Here is a 21,379-nt window from a genome sequence, read left to right as displayed (position 1 = left end):
TTTCACAGAGCAGCGTAACCTTCCGCTCTTGTCGGTGGAAGGATAGCGGGTCGATTCTCCTAGGCCCAATATAAACCTCTTGGTCGTCCTCAGCCTGACATCCACTTTTTTTTTGTTTTCTTTTACATATATTTTTGGTGGCTTGGACAATGGACATCGAGCTTGCCATTTGTTTTGGATAAATGCATTTATCTATTTTACCTCTAAATATGATGCATTTCTGTGCTACAACAATCCCACATTGATAGATTTAAATTTGGATGTAGTCTTCATAAAGTAGTCATCGTCTTAAGGAAATCGCCGAGCTTGGTAATGTGAGCTTGTAACCCATATGGGGGCAACAAAGTGGTTGGAGGTTGGCTCAGCCCATTGGGTTAGGGTTGTTGTTGGAGTTGTTCTTCGGCCTGTCCATTCCAAGTAGGGAGTTGGGCTATGGGCTTTGAGCGAAGGCCTCATGTGCATGGCCCCTTAGAGTTGAAGGAAACCGCGTGAGGCTGGTTTCACAGAGCAACGTAACCTTCCACTCTTGCCGGTGGAAGGATAGCGGGTTGATTCTCCCAGGCCCAATATAAACCTCTTGGTAGTCGTCAGCCTAACATCCACTTTTTTTTTTTAACTATATTTTTGGTGGCTTGGACTATGGACATCGAGCTTGCGATTTGTTCTGAATAAATGCATTTATCCATTTTACATGTAATTATAATAGATTTCTCATTCCAAGTAGCGAGTTGGGCTATGGACTTTGGGCGAAGGCCTAGTGTCCATGGCCCTTAGAGTTGGAGGAAACCGCGTGAGGCATGTTTCACAGAGCAACTTAAACCAACTATGAAATCAGACTATGTTTTTTAAGATATATCTCAATTACAATACTACCAAATTAAGACTAAAGAGGGAGATGGAGATGTACCGAGGACAACATTGCAAACCGAGGTAGGATCACTATGAGTTTGTGGTTAGTTCGTTTGTTCTCACCAACGCCCCCATGGTATTCATGGAGTTGATGAATTAGGTATTCAATGGATTTCTTGACACGTGTGTCATCGTGTTCATACACGACATCCTTGTGTCCTTGAAAACAGATCAAGAACACAAGGTTCATCTTCCGAAGGTCCTCGATCTTGGGGGAAATAAGTTGTTTGTCAAGTTCTCCAAGTGTGAATTTTGGCTGTGTTATGACCCATTCTTAGGACTCGTGGTGTCGAAGGATGAGGTTTGAGTAGACATTGCAATAGTGGAAGCTGTCACTAAGTGGGCTCGCCTAACTACAGTCACCGAAGTATGCAGTTTTCTAGAATTTGTAGGATACTAGTTCGTGCAAGATTTTGCTAAGATAGCTTCACCGCTCACGTAGTTGACTGGGAAGGGTGTTCCGTTTATATGGAATGATGCTTGTGAGGCCAACTTCCAAGATCTGAAATAGAGGTTATTATGGGCTCTAGTGCCCACGGTCTAAGAGAGCTTAGGAGTATATGTGATTTATAGTGATGCTTCTAATAAAGGGTTAGGATGTGTATTTATGCAACATAGAAAGATAATTGTGTATACCTCGTGTCAGTTGGTTGCAATGGTGTTGGCACTTAAAATCTATGGGCACTACTTGTATGGAGAAAATACTCATATCTACATTGACCACAAGATCTTGAAGTATTTTTTTCACCCAAAAGGATTTGAACATGAGATAAAAAAGATGGCTAGAGTTGGTGAAGGACTACGATATATACATCCAATACCATCCCAAATGAAAACATAGTCATTGATGCCCTAAGCTGAACGACGACCCACTCGTCGGCCATGATGAATAGAGAGCCACGAGTGCAGATAGATTTTAAGCAAGCGGAGATAGCAGTGATGAGCAAAGGAGTTGTAGCACAGATGGATCGACGGGCAATCTATCCTTCATTTTGACATTGGATTATGGAATCTCGACGAGGGGACCTCATTTAGCAAGGATATTTTTAACCGTTAACAATAGGTTTTGTAGACGATTTCTCCAAGTCGACATATGTTAGTCTGCTATCTCAAGGACGATTATGTGTGCAATCGATGGAAGAGCTAAAAAGTGAGAGATGAGAGGCTCAAACTTCCTTACCTTTTCTTGAGTTTTCCTAATTTTAACTCCCTTACCAACCGAATCTTATGAAAAAATTTATGGTTTTAGAAACTAGACCCGATAAGGATTCTGTGGAAGAAAATTTGAGGTAATTCGAATATTGGAAGCTCGAGAACGGAAGTCCTGAACGTCGACAACGAGGTAAGTAGCCACCTTGAACTTTTCTTAAGAAATACTTGTAGCAATCGCTTGACTTTTCATATGAACCCTAAACCAAATATAAATTAAGCATATATGAAATAAAAACTCAAAATACCGTTAGTTAAGGCTCTAAACTTATCAAATTACTCGAGATTTAAGTAACGTTAAAACAACCCACTAAATGAACTCCTCTGCCTATGAAATTCTAATGTTGAGCATCTTATAGCATGTTGAAGTTATATATGAAACTTGGTGGTCATTGAATAAGGATAAGCAGGTAAACCAAGAAACGAAAACTTTACATAAATTTATTTCTCTTGTTAATGGTCATTACACCTAGTAGTATAAATAATTTTAGAATAATCAAACTTTGCATCTTTTTAAAACTAAAATGTATGATAACAATACTTGCACATGGATTTCATTAATATCCATTTCTTCATTAATAATATTTGAAAGATCAAATAAATGACCGAAATAATGATGATAGGGTCCCAAATCCAATAATCGAAATACTTATTTCACAACTTTTTTAACCATATTTTTTTTTATCGTAGGGCTGAAAAAGAATGGTAGAATAATTATACACGTGATCTAATCGATTAATTGATTTTAATGTGTTGAAACCTATCAAATACAAAACTAAAAATATGGGGACACATTAATCATTTTCAAAGTTTTGAAAATATACGAAAATACAATTTATTTTTTAAAGTTCAAAGATTTACTACACACCAATTTTATAAACATTTGTGGTCTCATAGTCTAGTTGGTTAGGACATTGGACTCTGAATCAGGTCCTTATGCCATTTGGTAGTGTTATTGAATGAAAATCATTTTCATATGCNTCAATGTTGAGCATCTTATAGCATGTTGAAGTTATATATGAAACTTGGTGGTCATTGAATAAGGATAAGCAGGTAAACCAAGAAACGAAAACTTTACATAAGTTTATTTCTCTTGTCAATGGTCATTACACCTAGTAGTATAAATAATTTTAGAATAATCAAACTTTGCATCTTTTTAAAACTAAAATGTATGATAACAATACTTGCACATGGATTTCATTAATATCCATTTCTTCATTAATAATATTTGAAAGATCAAATAAATGACCGAAATAATGATGATAGGGTCCCAAATCCAATAATCGGAATACTTATTTCACAACTTTTTTAACCATATTTTTTTATCGTAGGGCTGAAAAAGAATGGTAGAATAATTATACACGTGATCTAATCAATTAATTGATTTTAATGTGTTGAAACCTATCAAATACAAAACTAAAAAAATGGGGACACATTAATCATTTTCAAAATTTTGAAAATATACGAAAATACAATTTATTTTTTAAAGTTCAAAGATTTACTACACACCAATTTTATAAACATTTGTGGTCTCATAGTCTAGTTGGTTAGGACATTGGACTCTGAATCAGGTCCTTATGCCATTTGGTAGTGTTATTGAATGAAAATCATTTTCATATGCCTTATTTTATGTTTGTGAGTATTAACTTAACACAAATATTAAAGTAACAATATATCAGATATTTTAAAAGTTCAAACTATAAAATATAAATCGGAAAGTTTATAAAAATATTATCTATTTGTTAGAGGTTTATATCCAGATGGGGGTAAACTAAGTAAGAAATCAAACATTAATCCCTCTAAGTTCTTGAATAGTTTGGCATCTTAACAAAGTGACATGAAAACAAATAACATTTTTCAATATAAAAAGTTCCCATCAAATAACAAGATCATTCAATAAAGACCATGCTGAAGTGATGTGAAAAAATGTGTAAAACATATAAAGTGAAACTATGAGGTCTAACCTCCAAAGCAGTTGCTTTATTAGATGTAACTTTACGAGCGCCTCGAGCGTCTTCCTTTAAAAAGCGCCTTTGAAAAGTTTCATTCAATAACACTACCAAATGGTATAAGGAATTACAATCCTTCACTAAAATGATTCTAATTCAAGTATATGAGTTACCGATTCAAGTATATGAGTTTGGGGGTAGTAGTGCAAAATATAATAATTTATAGAGTAGACAATAATAAAGACCTATGATGCACATGAAAAGGATAAAAAAAGAATGTGATAAATAATAATGGTAAGAATATACTATAAAGCAAGACATTAACTAATAATGGTAAGAATATCGTTGGTCTGTAAGATTCTAGCCTTTGGTGCCAGAGGTCTTAGAATCTGATTCTTAATTTTATTGTTTATAAGTAGAATTAAAAAGACCTTAATTCTTAATTATACTTTCATTAAGGTGACATTTTAATAGGTAAAAGACCTTTAAGTTCAATTCTTAGAATGCCTCAGGATCTAGAACTTTTACTAAAATAAAAAAGTTCTCTAAAATGAGAGTAAAAGATGAGTTTATGATTCTTGCTTAAAGTGCAAGAGGTCCCAAATCCGATACTCGGAATGCCTCTAATTTTTTTTTATATTTCACATCCTTTTTTCTTATCCACATCATATGCTGAAATATCTTATTTCACAACTTTTTTAACCATATTTATGATCTTAAGGGCCAAAAAGAATGGTAGAATAAATTGTTTAGCATAGACACAAAAAACTCAAATGTGTGATGAGAACCCATATGGATAGATGTTTTGGATATCATGGTGAGATGGTAAATACATGGATCAGTTCTCAACGAATGTGTCAGAACAAGCCAAGATGGTCGAACTTTATCGAGACATGGAATGATGTCAAAATGCATGGGTTATGTTGTTGGTAACCAAGATGACTATGAGATTCAACGTTGCTTAAGAGAGATCTTGGCATAGAGTAGAGGAAAAGACGAGTCAGATGACTTGATCTAGTCTAAAGGAATGTTGGATAGAGTCGCAGATGATTGAACATGCACACACAAGAGGCGTGTGTGACAAAATAAGTTTGGATTCCACACCAGTTGTGCTCAGTTGGTGAAGGAAAACTTCGCCAAGGTTTAACAAAGCTACAAAATCGGGCAAAAAATGTGAATGGGGCTTGAGCTCCCCCTCAAAGCTTGTCGTAAGTGTGTCAAGATCACGATGCAGCACGGTTGAAAAAGTATGACGTGACATTAGACATCAAATTAAATGAATAAAATAATAATGATGCTCAAAAAGTAAATTTCGAAGGATAAAAAGATAAAATTAGGGCCTTCGTGGAAACCCCTACTTTTTTCTTTATTTCATGTCCTTTTTTATCCACGTAATATACCGAAAAATACTTATTTCACAACTTTTTTAATCATATTTATGATCGTAGGGCTGAACAGGAATGGTAGAATAATGGTAAACCTGATCTAATAATATATTAATTGATTTTAATGTGTTGAAACCCTATCAAATACAAAACTAAAAATACGAGGATACATTAGTCATTTTCAAAGTTCTAAAGGTATATGAAGATAATATTTATTTTTTTGAAGTTTAGAGATTTATTACCCACAAATTGTGTAAATATTTGTGGTCTCATGGTCTAGTGATTAGGACATTGGACTTTGAATCCAATAACTTGAGTTCAAATCTCAATGAGGCCTATTTTTATGTTTATTTACGAATATAAAAATCTAACCCGTGGACTTTAGCCACCTCTGGGATACTAAACAATTCATCAATTCACTTCTATCCATTTGTTTGTGTGTTCATGATTGATGACTAAATTGAAACTATCCAATTAAAACTTATATTATGGAATAACTTCAAAGGTTTTTTTTCTCTTCTCTATGGATAATAATACTTCCATCTTTCTTTGAGTGCGAGAGGTCGGTTTTTTTTCTCTTCTCTATGGATAATAATACTTCCATCTTTCTTTGAGTGCGAGAGGTCGTGAGTTTAATTCTTGGAATGCACCTCCAAGTTTGGTCTTTAATTGACAATTAAAGCTTATCTTTTTTTTATAAAACTTTTCCAAGAAAAATTTTAGTTCTAAGATGTCATTTATAGGGTTGCTGACTTAGTCTTTACGGAAGTAGTAAAATTACATGGAATTTCTAGATATATTGTTACCTACTTACTTAGTGTGACGAATGATATATTGTTACCTACTTACTTAGTCTTTAGTAAAATGATGAACAGAAGGAAGTGGATAATAGACCATAATTCTTGGGACGAATGTTTGTCGTTTGTAGAGTTTGCATATAATATAGTAATTGATAGTATCATTCATTGCTCTCCTTTGAAAGTTGTTTATGGATTTAATCCATTTACGCGTTTGGTTTTGCTTGTTATTCCTTCTAATATTTTAATCCATTTACGTCTCTGGTTTTGCTTGTTATTCCTTCTAATATTTTTGTGCGTGAAGCAACACAAGAAAGGCAGATTTGATCAAAACCCTGCACAAAAAGGTGAAGATTGAGAAACAAAATTTTAAAGTTGTTTCAAGAATTAACAAAGGACGAAAAGAACACATTTTTCACCTCGGTGATTGAGTTTGGATACATTTTCGCAAGGAGTGATTTGCATGTCAAAGGAAACAAAGTTACATTCAAGAGGGGATCACCCTTACAAAGTTCTTGAAAGAATTAATAACAATGCCTATAAACTTGATCTTACTATCAATGTCGCTTACTTGAGTTATTTTGATGTAGGTTATGATTTTCCTTATTTGAGTACAAATAATTTTAAAGAGGGGAAGATGATAAGGATCAAGGTGTTCCAAATGTTTCAACTAGACCTATTACACAATCCAAGACCAAGAATATTCAACGAGCATTCATTTTTCATCCTCAAAATTGGATAGGCTTGATTCAACTTCCATTCCATGTGATAAAAGTTGATTTGATTGAAGAACTACCATTTGGAGCTCTAAAAGTGAATATTTGCACAAGATCAAGTTTTTATAAATAGCACTTGATTGATAATTTATCTGCCTACTTTCTTTATTATTTTAATTTCTTAACTTCTTGTAGTTACAAGAGCAAAAAGGTGAGAACTTACTTGGTAAAAGGGAGAATTTTTGTGAATAAAATTAAGCTCTAAACGAGACTTCCCCCCTTTGAAATTTGAGCATCATCTCTGTCATTTCTAAGTTTCATGCAATTCTTATGGTCGATTGCATTCGAGTCGTTCAATCAAGTCTTAATCAAGATTAATTGTGGAGTGACTCAATTTAGAAGAAGGTTTCAAATCTTGCTTCTAAATCTTTTACCTTAAGAGGTAATCTACTTTTAACTATCTCTGGGTTGATTCGAGTTTTGTATAAGAATGTGTAATTTCTTTGATTCAAGGGTTTTGCTTAAAAAAAAAAGCTTGGATTGTTGGGCTGAGGATTGAGTTGCCTTATCACCCACGCTCCAAAGTTCGCTCCCATCCACGACCAACTCCTAGTTACGTGAAAAAAATGTAAACATGGAATAAAAAGTCAATAAATAATAGCCTACTTGTAGGCTCTTAATGGAAACCTTAAGCTAGGATGTTATCTCTTATTGAGTTATCAGGGTCTTGGCAGGTAGAGCTTATATTCTTACATGTCCCTTATGGATTCTAAAATTTTTTCCATAAAGTAACCTTTAGTTCTCTTCCCGTAAACACATGAGTGGTGTTATCATGATCATATCATCCTGCTATTAAATTCTGATGTTGTGTATCTCATCTAAGAGAGGGAAATAGGAGGCCCTCCTTATCATCCTACTCATGATACATAGCGTAGGACATCCCATATAAAAGAGGAATAGGGCCATTGTTGCACACCAAGGGGTGAGAGATAACGATCACTTTTGGGTATGAATCCTAGCAACCTTATTTACCATGGTATTCACTTGATCCTAGGTATATTCTTTGGAACATGGTTTATAAATTAACATAGGCTTATATATTATATCATGGAGTAGCATCAAAACTCATTAGTTTTAACTTAGCTAAACATGAAAGGGAAACCTAACGTGATTCCATGGGCGTGAAAATTTACTTGTAACTTGATTTGGGCGAAGGACATTATGGTCATTTTACACCTCCGATTTAGGCCTTTATTGTTCTAATATTTTTCTTTCATGTACCATTAATTCATACTTGACTTAGGTTATATATTAAAATCCAATCAATTCTCTCAAGTATTTCTTCAGAAAACTCAAAGATGTTTATTTACCTCTTGTCTGGTGTTCGGAGCCTCGTTTCTTGAGCTTCTTGCAAATGGGTCACCAATCGAAAGGAATGATGGGTCGTGGGTTGGCTGTAGTGATGGGTTGCCCGAATTCAAACAAAATTTGACCCTATCCTGTTGTCTTCTTTGCTCGATTCACGCGTCTTTTTGTCTGCCTTTCTCTTTCTTCTCGACACCTTTTGACTCCATTTATCCGTTGCTCCTCTGTTCATATCTCAACTATGGTGAGTCCCTATTTGCTTGCCATACGTTCCCACGACGTTGTAGTGTCTTGTACCTACACGATTCGACTATCTTTATACCCCAGTATTCAAAAATTGTAAATTTGTTGACGGTGAAGAAAAACACAAGGGACAACATGAATGCAAGTATCTTACCGTGGGTATGCTTGGAGTCATGGGCTGAAAAAGAATGGTAGAAAATTAGGCGAAGAAAATACTTCTTTCACTACTTTTTAACCATATTTATGATTGTAGGGCTAAAAGAATGGTAGATAATTGTAAACGTCACCTAATATCTTAATTGATTTTATGTGTTGAAACCCTATCAAATACAAAACTGAAAAAACGAGGACACATCGGTAATTTTCGAAGTTTTGAAAGTATATGAAGGTACTATTTATTTTTTGAAGCTAAAAGATTTATCACACAAATTCTTATAAATATTTGTGGTCCCATAGTCTAGTGATTAAGACATTGGACTCTGAATCTAGTAACGTAAGTTCAAATCTTGATGGGACTTATTTTATATTTTATTCTATTTCATATGGGCCTGGTAATTTTATATTTTATTCTATTTCATATGGGCCTGGTAAGAGTGAAATATGCCTATCTTCAGGATGCCCTCTTACTCTCAGCGTTTTTCTTTGTTTTTTTATTTATCAATTCACATAGTCTATATGCCTATCTTCAGGATGCCCTCTTACTCTCAGCGTTTTTCTTTGTTTTTTTATTTATCAATTCACATAGTCTATCTAAATTCTAACATTTTCTTTGTGTATTCATGATTGTTAAAGTGAAACTATCAAATTAAAAATTATATTATGGAATAATTTCAACGATTTTTTTCTCCTCTATGATTACTGCCATAAACATAATTTTAAATAATCAAATTTTACATAGGTTTAGAACTAAAAGGTAGGATAATAATACTTCTACATGAATTTCATTATTAATAAAATAATGATTACACATTCAATCAAACATAATAAATAATGTCAAACATATGGGCATTTGGTTTGGTAATATGATTCTTGCTTTGGGTGTGAAGTCTCGTGTTCATAATTAGATCGAATGACTATTTCTTTTTATCNTTGGTTTGGTAGTATAATTCTTGCTTTGGGTGTGAGAGGTCTCAAGTTCATAATTGGATCGAATGACAATTTCTTTTTATCTAAAACCCTCTTTTTTTTTTCTTTTCTTTTTTTACTTTTTTTTTTTCCTTTCCTTCTCATTAGTCCTCGAGAACCCTAATTAGGCATGGAGGACAAAATGGGCAAAACACTAATTTCTCACACTTGGGTGTTACACAATCATTGCTCGTGGAGTGGGTATAGTGACTGGTTGAAGGAGAATCATAGTGTAGGTGAGTAGTTGGTATCGTGAGGAAGAAGATGGTTTGAGTTAACCGACCCAAATTGCTTCACTTGAACCTGACCTCACCGATCCAATTGGATTAGACATAATCGTCAATTCTTACTACTCGAAGTTATATGCTATCTAGGCCTTTGTGTTGCTTTTCTAGGTTATAACCTATAACATTGCTTTGAAAACCTTCTTTCAATCTTGCTTTCAAACTCTCTTTCAAAAATCTCTCTGCTCTCATTTTCTAGAACCTTCTTCTCAAAATTTGGCAAGAGCCTTCAATATATGTTACCCGGCTGTTGGCAATGCGAATCTAAATTGGCTTTACTCACTCGATGTTTGCAAGAATGTCAACCAATTAGGTGAGGGATGATGTTACGGTCATGCTCGTCCAAGGCGTATAGCTCAATGGCCACATGTCCATGCAATGCCAAACTCTTTATTTGATTTCATGTTATATTATCGTATTATTGTATTTTCTTTTGTATGACTGTTCGGCGAAACTAGATCTAGGCCAGACCTCAATAGCCTCAAAATGTACTATAGGGGGATGCAACTAAATGTCAACTCTCCCAAGCCAAAATTTGCATGATTGTTCGGTGAAATCATGTCTAGGCCTGCCATACCTAAATCGCCTAAAAATGTACTACAGGGGGATGTGACTAATCGTTAATTCTTCCTATCGGAAGTAATATGCTATCTAAGCTATTGTATTACCTTTCTCGCTTATAGCCTATAAAATTGTTCCAAAACCTTATTTCAAATTTTCTTACAAAATCTATTATGAAAATCTATCTGCCCTTGTTTTCTAAAACCTTCTTCTCAAAATTGGGTCAGAGGTTTGAGCATACATTGCTTGGCCCGTAGGTGACGCGAATCCAAATTGGCTTGCCTCACTCGGGAGTGAATGTGGCACAATCGCTAGGCCTCGAAGGGGTAAATTGTGAGATCTCACATATATTGGAGAGAGAGGAAAGAGTGCTAGCAAGGACATTGGCCCCCAAGGAGGATGGATTGTTAGACCTCAAATTCATTGAAGAGGGGGGTGTGAAAACTGTTAGAATTGGTCAATCCATTAGAATAGCTTGAAGTTAGTCATGCCATAAGAATAGGCTTACTTCGTTAGTTTCCTATGAAATCGGATCTATTAGTTAATCTTTTGCCAATATAAATAGAATATGTCCTCAATAGTGTGAGGTACAGTTTTGCATAAACTTGATAAAAACCTCTCCCTAGCCGGTCCCATTTTAAAAACCTGGATTGTTACAAACCTGGATTTTAAAAACCTGGAAAGTCTGAAAAGGAAAGCGCAAAGAGGATTGGATTGTTACAGATGGTATCAGAGTAAGAAACTGGGTGGTATGCCAGTGAGAAAGCTGAAACTCAAAGAGGGGTGGATTGTGAGATCTCACATCGATTGGAGAGAGGAACGAGTGTTAGCGAGAATGCTGGGCTCCAAAGGGGGTGGATTGTGAGATCCCACATTGATTGGAGAGAGAAACGAGTGCCAGCGAGGATGCTGAGCCACGAAAAGGGGTAGATTGNAGTGGGTATAGTGACTGGTTGAAGGAGAATCATAGTGTAGGTGAGTAGTTGGTATCGTGAGGAAGAAGATGGTTTGAGTTAACCGACCCAAATTGCTTCACTTGAACCTGACCTCACCGATCCAATTGGATTAGACATAATCGTCAATTCTTACTACTCGAAGTTATATGCTATCTAGGCCTTTGTGTTGCTTTTCTAGGTTATAACCTATAACATTGCTTTGAAAACCTTCTTTCAATCTTGCTTTCAAACTCTCTTTCAAAAATCTCTCTGCTCTCATTTTCTAGAACCTTCTTCTCAAAATTTGGCAAGAGCCTTCAATATATGTTACCCGGCTGTTGGCAATGCGAATCTAAATTGGCTTTACTCACTCGATGTTTGCAAGAATGTCAACCAATTAGGTGAGGGATGATGTTACGGTCATGCTCGTCCAAGGCGTATAGCTCAATGGCCACATGTCCATGCAATGCCAAACTCTTTATTTGATTTCATGTTATATTATCGTATTATTGTATTTTCTTTTGTATGACTGTTCGGCGAAACTAGATCTAGGCCAGACCTCAATAGCCTCAAAATGTACTATAGGGGGATGCAACTAAATGTCAACTCTCCCAAGCCAAAATTTGCATGATTGTTCGGTGAAATCATGTCTAGGCCTGCCATACCTAAATCGCCTAAAAATGTACTACAGGGGGATGTGACTAATCGTTAATTCTTCCTATCGGAAGTAATATGCTATCTAAGCTATTGTATTACCTTTCTCGCTTATAGCCTATAAAATTGTTCCAAAACCTTATTTCAAATTTTCTTACAAAATCTATTATGAAAATCTATCTGCCCTTGTTTTCTAAAACCTTCTTCTCAAAATTGGGTCAGAGGTTTGAGCATACATTGCTTGGCCCGTAGGTGACGCGAATCCAAATTGGCTTGCCTCACTCGGGAGTGAATGTGGCACAATCGCTAGGCCTCGAAGGGGTAAATTGTGAGATCTCACATATATTGGAGAGAGAGGAAAGAGTGCTAGCAAGGACATTGGCCCCCAAGGAGGATGGATTGTTAGACCTCAAATTCATTGAAGAGGGGGGTGTGANGGGGGGTGATTGTGAGTTCCCACATCGATTGAAGAGAGGAATGAGTGCTAGTGAGGATGATGGATCCGGAAGGAGGGTGGATTGTGAGATCCAACATTTGTTGGAGACGGAAACAAAACATTCTTTATAAGGGTGTGGAAACCTTGAAGAACTTAAGGGGAAGTTTGAAAGGAAAAGCCTAAAGAAACAATATCTGCTAGCGGTGAGCTTGGGCTGTTACATATACTAAGTTAAAATGAAGGTTAGTCTATGGCCCTCTGATAAGTATCATAGTGTTCCAAATGTTTCAGCTAAATCTATTACACGGTCCAAGACCAACAATATTCAACAAGCATTCATTCTTCATCATCAAAATTTTATAGGCTCGATTCAACCTCCATTCCATGTGATACAAGTTGATTGGATTAAGGAATGACCATTTAGTGGGCATTTGAACAATTGAAAATTTGTTTTGTGGAATGACTATAAATACCCACAAATTATTATGTAAAAGGTAGATTTTGAATGAAATTTAGCTCTCAAATCTGGACTTTCATCCTTAGAACTTTGAGCATCATCTTTGTCATTTCTAAATTTCATGCAGTTCTTGCTGTAGATTGCATCTGAGTCATTCAATCCAGCCTTGATCAAGTTGAATTGTGTAGTGACTTAACTTGGAACAATGTTTCAAATCTTGGTTCTAGATGTTTGATCTTAAGAAGTAATCTACTTTTAGCCTCATCTTTTTGTTTATCCAAATTTTGTACAGGAAGAGTTAATTTCTTTGATTCAACCGTTTTGTATTCAACAAAAACTTCGATTGTTGGGCTTAGATTATGATTGTCTTATCACCAACGCTCCAAAGTTCGCTCCCATCCACGACCAACTCCTAGCCTGAAAAAAAATGTAAACATGGAGTGAATAAAAAGTTAATAAGTAGCCTACTTGTAGGCTCTTAATGTCAACCTTAAGCTAGGATGTTATCTTTTATTGTGTCTTCAGGGTCTTGGCACTTAGAGCTTATAATCTTACCTGTCACTTACTGATCCTAAAATATTTTCTCTAAAGTAATCTTTAGTTCTCTTCCCGTGAACACATGAGTGGTGCTATCACGATCATCTCATCTAGATTGTAAATTCAGATGCATGTATCTCATCTAATTGAGGGAAATAGGAGACAATCCTCATCATCTTGCTCATGATACATAGTGTAGGGCATCCCACATAAAAAAGGAATAGGAGCATTGTCGCACACCGCGTGATGGGAGATAACGGTCACTTTTGGTTTTGAATCCTACCAACTTATTTACCATGATATTCATTGATCCTAGGTATTCTTAGAACATGGTCTATAAATGAACATAGGCTTATACATTATATCATGGAGTAGCATCAAAACTCATTAGTTTTTAATTTAGGTAAACATTAAAGAACAACCTAACGTGATTCGATGGGCGTGAAAACTTACTAGTAACTTGATAACCCCCTTTCAAGATCGTCTATACAGTTCCATGTTACTTAATGTTTCAAAAGTCGTAAAACGAGGTTATTTTGGGCGAATAGCATTATGGTCATTTTAAACCTCCTCTCGGTTTACCATCTTAGGAATATCCAATGGCTACCAAATTTCATACGTTTGTTTAACTCAGAATAATATTTCGAGTATTAAAATTTAATAAGAAGCGGAGCTTATTTATGGGGTTAATTTAATGTTACTTAATTTTTTAGCAAAACGTCCTGTTTCGGCTCTTACCTCACGATTCTTAATATTTTTCTTTCATGTACCATTAATTCACATTTGACTTAAGGTATATATTGAAATTCAAGTGATTTCCATAAGTATTTTTTTAAAAAGCTTCTTGTGTTCGATTTTCTCCAAATTTTCTTTGGCAACTTCCTTAGTGAGTCTTGTTTGAGCCGTGGGCAGCAAATGGGTCACCAACCGAAAGGAATGATGGGCTGTGGGTTGTCTGTAGTGATGGGTTGCCGAAATTCAAACCAAATCTGACCATATCCCGTTGTCTTCTTCGCCTGATTCACGCGTCTTTCTGTCTGCCTTTCTCTTTCTTCTCGAGATCTTTTGACTTCATTTTTTCTGTCACTCCTCCATTTAGATCTCAACTATGGTGAGTTCCTATTGGCTTGCCTTACACTCCCACGCCGTTGTACTGTCTTGTACGCATCTACACAATGTCACTGTCTTTGTACCTCAGTATTAACAAATTTTAAGTTTGCCGACAGTGAAGAAAAATGCAAGGGATGACGTGAATGCAAGTATCTTACCGTGGGTATGGTTGGATTCATGTGATAAAGCAACCCTAATCCAAACTCCAACGATCCAAGCTTTTGTTGAAGCAAGAACCCTTGAATAAATGAAATTAACACCTCCTTATACAAAATTTCTATCAACCAAAAGATGCTAGAATTAGATTACTTCTTAAGAACGAAGATCTAGAAGCAAGATTTGGAACCTTGTTCTAAATTGAGTCACTCCACAATCAAACTTAACCCAGGCTTGATTGAATGGCTCAAATGCAATGTACAACAAGAATTGCTTGAAACTTAGAAATGACAAGGATAATGCGTCGGATTTCTAAGGGTGAAAGTCTCAATTTGAGATCTCAATTTCATTCGTTCACAATCAAATTTTATTTACAGTCGCTCCACAAAAGAAGTTTGTGGTAGTGATTCAATCATGATCCCCTTAAATCCCCACAAAAGACGAGGTCAATTTGACCATTACAAACTTTATGGAATTAAAAATAATAAATAATGTTTTCTAACAACTCATAAAATGATGCTTGCAACTTCATCCGCTACTTCAATCGTGCAAATGTTCACTTCTAAAGCTCCAAATGATCATTCCTCAATTCAATCACCTTGTAACACATGAAATGATGGTTGAACCGAGCCTATCCAATTTTGTAAATGAAGTATGAATGCTTGTTGAATCTTCTTGGCCTTAGATGGTGTAATAGGTATAGTTGGAACATTTGGAACACCATGATTCTTATCACCATGGGCTGAAAAAGAATAGTAGAATAATTGGACAAAGAAAATACTTCTTTCACTACCTTTTTAACCATATTTATGATGGTTGGGTTGAATAAGAATGGTAGAATAATTGTAAACTGATCTAATATATTAATTGATTTTAATATCTTGAAGCCCTATCAAATACAAAACTAAAAAAAAAAGCCAGAACACAGCAATCATTTTCAAAGTCTAGTGATTAGGACGTTGAACTTTGAATTTAGTAACATAAGTTCAAATCTTGACCTATTTTATGTTTGTGAGTAGTAATTTAAAGTTTGTTCTTTTTTCTTCCAAATCTTATTATTAAGAAATTCCATTACTAAAAGTAGGAGAGAAATAAGTGAGAAAGTATCTTAATATAAATCTAAGGAGGAAATTCCTCCATTTTCCTAAATTTCATTAATACTCTCTTTCTTTATTAAAAAAGTAATGATTATACATTCAATATAACATTATTGTGGTGCGAGAGGTCCCGAGTTCAATTCTTGAAATTCCCCTCCAAGTTAATGTTAGAATCGTACAACAACGCACACGCTCGATCTAGATGAACACAAAGAACAGGATAGAGAAGAGTGCAAGGAAAACTCTGACTAAAAGGATTTTTCTATTGATGACTTCACGTATGTACAACAAGAGAGTCCAGAAAATACAAAGTTACATCTCAAATCTCTACCTATATAGTTCAATTTACTATATATAGCTTTACCAGATTTACCCATCNAACATCATTCATAATATTTCTCCCCTCAATTTCTTCATGAAACTTAAAGATTTTGTTACAAGGAAGAGCTAGGGATTGATTTCATACCGGTGAATTGTAGCACAAGATATTCCCTTACAAAGTTTGTCCAAAAATTGATTTCTGGTCANTCTATTATATATAGTTCAATTTACTATATATAGCTTTACCAAACTTAACCATGAATTCCCGTATGAACTATATATAGCTTTACCAGACTTAACCATCTATGACTTCACGTATGGTAGCAGTGAGTTTGGGGTGTTACATATACTAAGTTAAAGATGAAGGTATTCATGGCCCTCTAATAAGTATCATGATGTTCCAAATGNTGGTAATGTGAGCTTGTAACCCATATGGGGGCAACAAAGTAGTCGGAGGTTGTCTCAGCTCATTGGTTAGGGTTGTTGGAGTTGTTCTTCGACCTANAAGGCCAAGAATATTCAACAAACATTCATTCTTCATTTATAAATTGGATAGACTCGATTCAACCTCCATTTCATGTGTTACCAGCTGTTTTGATTCAGTAAGGATCATTTGGAGTTTCGAAAGTGAATATTTACTCGGTTGAAGTGGAGAATGGAGTTGCTATATATATCACTTAATTGATAATCTATTTGCAAACTTTATTTATTATTATAATTCCATAACTTGTTGCATTCCCCCATGGGATTGGGAAGTTACTTGTCAAAGTGGTCATAATTTGATCGAGGCTTGATTGAATGACTCAGATGTAATCGTACCATAAGAATGACATGAAACTTAGAAATGACAGAGCTGATGCTCAAATTTCTAAGGGTGGAAATCCCAACTTGATAGCTTCATTTTATTCATAAAAAATCTCCATTTTACATAGAACTTTCAACTCTTCAAATGCTCACTAAATGTAGGCTTTTAAGGGAAACCTTATTAGGATGTTATCTCTTATTGAGTTTCCAGGGCTTGACACTTAGAGCTTATATTCTTAAATATCACTTTCTGATCCTAAAAACTTTTCCCTAGAGTAAGCTTATATTCTCAATAAATTGCCTACTTGTATGTAGGCTTTTAATTACAACCTTAAGTTAAGCTAGGAACGTAACCACGACCAGCTCTTAGTTACCTAAGAAAAAAATGTAATAACGACTAACTCCTAGTTACATTAAAAAAAAAAAAAAATTGTAACCACGACTAGCTCCTAGTTACCGACAAAAAAAATTAAACCACGACTAGCTCTCAGTTACTGGGACTTAAGTTCTTTAGCTTCTAGTATCTGAACTACCTCAAATTTTTTTTCCACAAACTCCTTATTGTGTCTAGTTTCTTGAACCATAAGATTTTTCATGAGTACCGGACTGGAAGGAGATGTAAACTGAGAAAAATCAAGGGAAAGTCGAAATTTAGGTTGACATGGCTGGTTCAACTGAACAGACCACGTCATTGTCTTCTTCCTCTGGATAGGACGAAGATGCACACGTCCTTTGCACCGCCGTCTAAAACTCGAGCTTCACAACATCATTCATAATATTTCTCCCCTCAATTTCTTCATGAAACTTAAAGATTTTGTTACAAGGAAGAGCTAGGGATTGATTTCATACCGGTGAATTGTAGCACAAGATATTCCCTTACAAAGTTTGTCCAAAAATTGATTTCTGGTCAGAGCTTGGTAATGTGAGCTTGTAACCCATATGGGGGCAACAAAGTAGTCGGAGGTTGTCTCAGCTCATTGGTTAGGGTTGTTGGAGTTGTTCTTCGACCTATTCATGGCCCTTAGAGTTGAAGGAAACCGCGTGAAGCTGGTTTCACAGAACAGCATAACCTTTCGTTTTTTTTACATATATTTTTGGTGGCTTTGACAATGGACATCGAGCTTGCCATTTGTTTTGAATAAATGCATTTATCTATTTTACCTCTAAATATGATGCATTTCTGTGCTACAACAATCCCACATTGATAGATTTAAAATTGGATGTAGTCTTCATAAAGTAGTCATCGTCTTAAGGAAATCGCCGAGCTTGGTAATGTGAGCTTGTAACCCATATGGGGTCAACAAAGTGGTTGGAGGTTGCCTCAGCCCATTTGTTAGGGTTGTTGGAGTTGTTCTTTGGCCTATCCATTCCAAGTAGGGAGTTGGGCTATGGGCTTTGGGCGAAGGCCTCATGTGCATGGCCTTTAGAGTTTCAAGGAAACCGCGTGAGGCTTGTTTCATAGAGCAGCGTGACCTTCTACTCTTGTCGGTGAAAGGATAGCGGGTCGATTCTCCTATGCCCATCTTGGTAGTCCTCAACCTGACATCTATTTTACCTCTAAATATGATACATTTCTGTGCTAGACCAATCCCACATTGATAGATTTAAATTTGCATGTAGTCTTCATAAAGTAGAANTTTTACCTCTAAATATGATACATTTTTGTGCTAGACCAATCCCACATGGATAGATTTAAATTTGCATGTAGTCTTCATATAGTTATCATTGTCTTAAGGAAATCACCGAGCGTGGTAATGTGAGCTTGTAACCCATATGGGGGCAACAAAGTGGTTGGAGGTTGGCTCAGCCCATTGGTTAGGGTTGTTGGAGTTGTTCTTTGGCCTGTCCATTCCAAGTAGGGAGTTGGGCTATGGGCTTTGGGCGAAGGCCTAGTGTCCATGGCCCTTAGAGTTGAAGGAAACCGCGTGAGGTTGGTTTCATAGAGCAGCGTAACCTTTCCGCTCTTGTCGGTGGAAGGATAGCGAGTCGATTCTCCTAGGCCCTGCATTTATCTATTTTACCTCTAAATATGATACATTTCTGTGCTACAACGATCCCACATTGATAGATTTAGAATTGGATGTAGTCCTCATAGAGTAGTCATTGTGTTAAGGAAATCGTCGAGCTTGGTAATGTCAGCTTGTAACCCATATGGGGCAACAAAGTGGTCGGAGGTTGTCTCAGCTCATTGGTTAGGGTTGTTGGAGTTGTTCTTCGTTCATGGCCCTTAGAGTTGAAGGAAACCGCGTGAAGCTGGTTTCATAGAACAGCGTAACCTGTCGTTTTTTTTACATATATTTTTGGTGGCTTGGACAATGGACATCGAGCTTGCCATTTGTTTTGAATAAATGCATTTATCTATTTTACCTCTAAATATGATGCATTTCTGTGCTACAACAATCCCACATTGATAGATTTAAAATTGGATGAGTCTTCATAAAATAGTCATCGTCTTAAGGAAATCGCCGAGCTTGGTAATGTGAGCTTGTAACCCATATGGGGTCAACAAAGTGGTTGGAGGTTGCCTTAGCCCATTTGTTAGGGTTGTTGGAGTTGTTCTTTGGCCTGTCAATTCCAAGTAAGGAGTTGCGCTATGGGCTTTGGGCAAAGGCCTCATGTGCATGGCCCTTAGAGTTGAAGGAAACCGCGTGAGGCTTGTTTCACAGAGCAACGTGACCTTCCGCTCTTGTCGGTGGAAGGATGGGTCGATTCTCCTAGGCCCATCTTGGTAGTCCTCAACCTGACATCTATTTTACCTCTAAATATGATACATTTTTGTGCTAGACCAATCCCACATGGATAGATTTAAATTTGCATGTAGTCTTCATATAGTTATCATTGTCTTAAGGAAATCACCGAGCTTGGTAATGTGAGCTTGTAACCCATATGGCGGCAACAAAGTGGTTGGAGGTTGGCTCAGCCCATTGGTTAGGGTTGTTGGAGTTGTTCTTTGGCATGTCCATTCCAAGTAGGGAGTTGGGGCTATGGGCTTTGGGCAAAGGCCTTAGTGTCCATGGCCCTTAGAGTTGAAGGAAACAGCGTGAGGCTGGTTTCACAGAGCAGCGTAACCTCCTTCCACAGGTCGATTCTCTATACCCATCTTGGTAGTCCTCAACCTAACATCCATTTTTTTTCTTTTTTTTTTTACATATATTTTTGGTGGCTTGGACAATGGAAATCGAGCCTGCCATTTGTTTTGAATAAATGCATTTATCTATTTTACCTCTAAATATGATACATTTTTGTGCTATAATGATCCCACATTGATAGATTTAGAATTGGATGTAGTCCTCATAAAGTAGTCATTGTGTTAAGGAAATCGTCGAGCTTGGTAATGTCAGCTTGTAACCCATATGGGGGCAACAAAGTGGTCGGAGGTTGTCTCAACTCATTGGTTAGGGTTTTTGGAGTTGTTCTTCGGCCTGTTCATGGCCCTTAGAGTTGAAGGAAACCGCGTGAAGCTGGTTTCACAGAACAGCGTAACCTTTCTTTTTTTTTTTTTCACATATATTTATGGTGGCTTGGACAATGGAAATCGAGCCTGCCATTTGTTTTGAATAAATGCATTTATCTATTTTACCTCTAAATATGATACATTTCTGTGCTACAACGATCCCACATTGATAGATTTAGAATTGGATGTAGTCTTCATAAAGTAGTCATTGTCTTAAGGAAATCGCTGAGCTTGATAATATGAGCTTGTAACCCATATGGGGGCAACAAAGTGGTTGGAGGTTGTCTCAGCCCATTGGTTCGGCTTGTTGAAGTTTTTCTTCGTGCCTGGTAACCTTTCATTTTTTTTACATATATTTTTGGTGGCTTGGACAATGGAAATCGAGCCTGCCATTTGTTTTGAATAAATGCATTTATCTATTTTACCTCTAAATATGATACATTTTTGTGCTATAATGATCCCACATTGATAGATTTAGAATTGGATGTAGTCCTCATAAAGTAGTCATTGTGTTAAGGAAATCGTCGAGCTTGGTAATGTCAGCTTGTAACCCATATGGGGGCAACAAAGTGGTCGGAGGTTGTCTCAACTCATTGGTTAGGGTTTTTGGAGTTGTTCTTCGGCCTGTTCATGGCCCTTAGAGTTGAAGGAAACCGCGTGAAGCTGGTTTCACAGAACAGCGTAACCTTTCTTTTTTTTTTTTTCACATATATTTATGGTGGCTTGGACAATGGAAATCGAGCCTGCCATTTGTTTTGAATAAATGCATTTATCTATTTTACCTCTAAATATGATACATTTCTGTGCTACAACGATCCCACATTGATAGATTTAGAATTGGATGTAGTCTTCATAAAGTAGTCATTGTCTTAAGG

The 21,379-nt window shown here is 36.2% G+C and overlaps 1 non-coding gene across 1 annotated transcript; it reads left to right on the top strand.

Moving 5' to 3' along the window:
• Nucleotides 1–5,717: 5,717 nt before the first annotated feature.
• On the top strand, nt 5,718–5,789 carry TRNAQ-UUG. Its single transcript has one exon. It is a non-coding gene; the product is annotated as a tRNA-Gln (tRNA).
• Nucleotides 5,790–21,379: the final 15,590 nt, after the last annotated feature.

The sequence above is a fragment of the Cucurbita pepo genome, unplaced genomic scaffold (genome assembly GCF_002806865.2).
Source record: "Cucurbita pepo subsp. pepo cultivar mu-cu-16 unplaced genomic scaffold, ASM280686v2 Cp4.1_scaffold000123, whole genome shotgun sequence".
Taxonomy (NCBI): Eukaryota; Viridiplantae; Streptophyta; class Magnoliopsida; order Cucurbitales; family Cucurbitaceae; genus Cucurbita; species Cucurbita pepo.
This window is presented reverse-complemented; position numbering and strand designations above follow the sequence as displayed.